This window comes from Oncorhynchus mykiss, chromosome 6 (genome assembly GCF_057628025.1).
Source record: "Oncorhynchus mykiss isolate SJ-2025 chromosome 6, ASM5762802v1, whole genome shotgun sequence".
Taxonomy (NCBI): domain Eukaryota; kingdom Metazoa; phylum Chordata; class Actinopteri; order Salmoniformes; family Salmonidae; genus Oncorhynchus; species Oncorhynchus mykiss.
Window position 1 is genome coordinate 31926667 of NC_143027.1, and position 5350 is coordinate 31932016.

Here is a 5350-nt window from a genome sequence, read left to right on the forward strand (position 1 = left end):
TTGTCTGGTGTGTGTACTCTCATTTTTTGTCTGTCTATATGGAGAAACAAATTGGGTTCCCAGACAACTGCACCGCTGGATTAAGAAGTCATAGGCCCTGGGGCTTTTGATTTTTTTCTATTGGTTCTACAAGCATATTAGTATTTTTTTCAGCGGTAGGCATTTGCTTTCCAAACTGCCTTTTTCCTGGCCACAATGCAACAAGCTGTAGGCTATATTTGGCAGGCATACTGCCCAAACGGCAGCCTTCCTGACTCTAGGCATACCGGTTACTGACAAATTAAAGGAAACAAGGGATACAAAGTATACAGTTTATTCGGACGGTATTCAGACCCTTAAGACTTTTTCCACATTGTTACGTTACAGCCTTATTCTAAATATGGATTTTTTTTTTAATTCCCCTAATCAATCTACACACTACCCCATAATAACACTTAAGGATTTTAGAAATGTTTGTATATGTATTAAAAAAATAAAGTAAAATATCACATTTATATACAGTGCCTTGCGAAAGTATTCGGCCCCCTTGAACTTTGCGACCTTTTGCCACATTTCAGGCTTCAAACATAAAGATATAAAACTGTATTTTTTTGTGAAGAATCAACAAGTGGGACACAATCATGAAGTGGAACGACATTTATTGGATATTTCAAACTTTTTTAACAAATCAAAAACTGAAAAATTATTCAGCCCCTTTACTTTCAGTGCAGCAAACTCTCCAGAAGTTCAGTGAGGATCTCTGAATGATCCAATATTGACCTAAATGACTAATGATGATAAATACAATCCACCTGTGTGTAATCAAGTCTCCGTATAAATGCACCTGCACTGTGATAGTCTCAGAGGTCCGTTAAAAGCGCAGAGAGCATCATGAAGAACAAGGAACACACCAGGCAGGTCCGAGATACTGTTGTGAAGAAGTTTAAAGCCGGATTTGGATACAAAAAGATTTCCCAAGCTTTAAACATCCCAAGGAGCACTGTGCAAGCGATAATATTGAAATGGAAGGAGTATCAGACCACTGCAAATCTACCAAGACCTGGCCGTCCCTCTAAACTTTCAGCTCATACAAGGAGAAGACTGATCAGAGATGCAGCCAAAAGGCCCATGATCACTCTGGATGAACTGCAGAGATCTACAGCTGAGGTGGGAGACTCTGTCCATAGGACAACAATCAGTTGTATATTGCACAAATCTGGCCTTTATGGAAAAGTGGCAAGAAGAAAGCCATTTCTTAAAGATATCCATAAAAAGTGTCGTTTAAAGTTTGCCACAAGCCACCTGGGAGACACACCAAACACGTGGAAGAAGGTGCTCTGGTCAGATGAAACCAAAATTGAACTTTTTGGCAACAATGCAAAACGTTATGTTTGGCGTAAAAGCAACACAGCTGAACACACCATCCCCACTGTCAAACATGGTGGTGGCAGCATCATGGTTTGGGCCTGCTTTTCTTCAGCAGGGACAGGGAAGATGGTTAAAATTGATGGGAAGATGGATGGAGCCAAATACAGGACCATTCTGGAAGAAAACCTGATGGAGTCTGCAAAAGACCTGAGACTGGGACGGAGATTTGTCTTCCAACAAGACAATGATCCAAAACATAAAGCAAAATCTACAATGGAATGGTTCAAAAATAAACATATCCAGGTGTTAGAATGGCCAAGTCAAAGTCCAGACCTGAATCCAATCGAGAATCTGTGGAAAGAACTGAAAACTGCTGTTCACAAATGCTCTCCATCCAACCTCACTGAGCTCGAGCTGTTTTGCAAGGAGGAATGGGAAAAAATGTCAGTCTCTCGATGTGCAAAACTGATAGAGACATACCCCAAGCGACTTACAGCTGTAATCGCAGCAAAAGGTGGCGCTACAAAGTATTAACTTAAGGGGGCTGAATAATTTTGCACGCCCAATTTTTCAGTTTTTGATTTGTTAAAAAAGTTTGAAATATCCAATAAATGTCGTTCCACTTCATGATTGTGTCCCACTTGTTGTTGATTCTTCACAAAAAAATACAGTTTTATATCTTTATGTTTGAAGCCTGAAATGTGGCAAAGGTCGCAAAGTTCAAGGGGGCCGAATACTTTTGCAAGGCACTGTAACTATTCAGACCCTTTACGCAGTACTTTGAAGGACCTTTGGCGGCAATTACAACATCAAGTTTTTTTTTGGTATGATGCTACAAGCTTGGCACACCTGTTTTTGGGGAGTTTCTCCAATCATTCTTTGCAGATCCTCTCAAGCTCTGTCAGGTTGGATGGGGAGCGTTGCTGCACAGCTATCCTGAGCGCACTGGAGTAGGTTTTCATGAAGGATCTCTGTACTTTGCTCTGTTCATCTTTCCCTTGATCCTGACTAGTCCCTGCTGCTGAAAATCATCCCCACAGCATGCTGCTACCACCACCATGCTTCACTGCAAAGTTTCCTCCAGATGTGAAGGTTGGCATTCAGGCCAACGAGTTCAATCTTGGTTTCATCAGACCAGAGTATGGCAATTCCAAGCGGCCTGTTATGTGCCTTTTACTGAGAAGTAGCTTCCGTCTAGACTCTACCATAAAGATCTGATTGGTGGAGTGTTCCAGAGATGGTTGTCCCTCTGGAAGGTTATCCCATCTCCACAGAGGAGCTCTGTCAGAGTGACTATCGGGTTCTTTATCACCTACCTGACCAAGGCCCTTCTCCCCCGATTGCTCAGTTTGGCCAGATGGCCAGCTCTAGGAAGAGTCTTGGTGGTTACACACTTCTTCCATTTAAGAATGATGGAGTTCACTGTGTTCTTGGGGACCTTCAATGCTGTGCCTCGTCACAATCCTGTTTTGGGGCTCTACAGAGAATTCCTTCGACTTCATGGCTTGGTTTATGCATTGTCAGCTGTGGGAACTTTATATGATGTACACAGGTGTGTGCCTTTCCAAATCATGTCCTTTCAATTGAATTTACCACAGGTGGAATCCAATCAAGTTGTAGAAACATCTCAAGGATGATGAATGGAAACAAGATGCACCTGAGCTCAATTTTGAATCTTATAGCAAAGGGTCTGAATTTACTTAAATATAAAAATTGTCATTATGGGGTATTGTGTGTAGATTTGATACTTTTTTGATAATCCATTTTAGAATCAGGCTGTAACGTAACAAAATGTGTGGAAAGTCAAGGGGTCTGAATACTTTCCGAATGCACTGTATGTTATGGTGTGGGGTGCATTTTCTTGGCATGTTTAGGTATACTTGTAAAATATATATATATATATATAATATAAAATATAAAGGGCATTGATGCTGTGCTTGCAACTCGTAGTGGTGCAACACCCTTTTAAGACAGTTAATGTTGGTGTTGATTTAATTTTGGCAGATACCTGTATGTGCTTGTGATAACTTAATCCAGTTATTTTTTATAAACTATTGAACATTGAGAGCGGGCTCCTGTGGTTTGGATAAATTATATATATATATATATATTTTGCCTCCTGGGCCTGTCATGCCAAATAATGTCCCCCAGCCAAATAGTGTGCCCTTCTACGTCGTCATGGGATTCAAACTACTGGCATCCGTTGCTATATCAACGGTGTGATGACCAAATGATTAGAATTTGAGATCATTACAGCCTAAATTACGTTATTTTCACCATCGCTATGCAAACAAGGCTTATTTCTGCTTTTGCTGTTTAAACAAGTTTTGCTTAGCTAATAAAATGAAAATGTTAATTTGAACTACTTTTGGATGCCTTGTTAACATTACAATTTGTTAACATTGTAAATGTAAATGTCAACTGGCCTACCTGGTTAAATAAAGGTAAAATAAATGTTTTTTAAAACATGAAGTCCATGTCTTAATAAACATTGCTACGTTTCGGAAATACCTTGACTCACAATTGACCAGTCACATTTATTTATTATACACTTTATTGTAATTGTTTTTATATATATATATATTACTGTTCAGAAGTTTGGGGTCACTTAAATGTCCTTGTTTTTGAAAGAAAAACACTTTTTTTGTCCATTTATAATAACAAATTGATCAGAAATACAGTGTAGACATTGTTAGTGTTGTAAATGTCTATTGTAGCTGGAAACGGCTGAAGGTGATGGACTGTTGTTTCTCTTTGCTTATTTGAGCTGTTCTTGCCATAATATGGACTTGGTCTTTTACCAAATAGGGCTATATTCAGTATAATGCCCCTATCTTGTCACAACACAACTGAAGTTAAGAAATTCCACAAATGAACTTTTAACAAGGCACACCTGTTAATTGAAATGCATTCCAGATGACAACCTCATGAAGAGTGTTGCAAAGCTGTCATCAAGGTAAAGGGTGGCTACTTTGAAGAATCACAAATAGAAAAAAATATTCCGTTTTTTTTTAACACTTTGGTTACTACATGATTCCATATGTGTTATTTCATATTTTTGATGTATTCACTATTATTCTACAATGTAGAAAACAGTAAAAATAAAGAAAAATCCTTGAATTATTAGGTGTCCAAACTTTTGATCAGTGGTGTAAAGTACTTAAGAAAAAATACTTTAAAGTACTCCTTAAGTTGATTTTTGTGGTATCTGTAATTTCCTTTCCTATTTATATTTTTGATTACTTTTACTTTTACTTCACTACATTCTTAAAGAAAAAAATATCATTTTTACTCCATACTTTTTTCATTTTCCTTACATTTTGACAGGAAAATGGTCCAATTCACACACTTATCAAGAGAACATCCCTGATCTGGCGGACTCACAAATGCTTAGTTTGTAAATGATGTCTCCGTGTTGGAGTGTGCCCCTGGCTATCTGCCAATAAATTGAAAAATAAAATTGTGCTGTCTGGTTTGCTTAATATAAGGAATTTTAAATGGTTTATACCTGTACTTTTACTTTTCAACTTAAGTACATTTTAGCAATTATATTAACTTTAGATACTTAAGTATATTTAAAACCAAATATGTTTAGACTTTTACTCAAGTAGTATTTTACTGGGTGACTTTTACTTTTACTTGAGTCATTTTCTATTAAGATATCTTTACTTTTACTCAAGTATGACAATTGAGTACTTTTTCCACCACTGCTTTTGACTGGTACTGCATATGTTTTTTTTTTGCTGCCTCTTGGGTCACCCAGGGGCTTCAGCCCCGGTAAGCCCCTGCATTAAACCGGCCCTGTGCACCACCTGCATGGTTATTCATCAAGCTACAAAGTCTAGAAGTCATAGGTATCCTGTGCCACATGTTGATTTTCATCTGAGAGATCTAGCTCTTTACTAGGGTAGACCGTCACTGTTATTTTATTTCATAAGCTATGTGTATTTTATGACCAAAAGTAGTCAGGACAAAGCTGGTGTCTAGTCTGATGTTCCAGTCG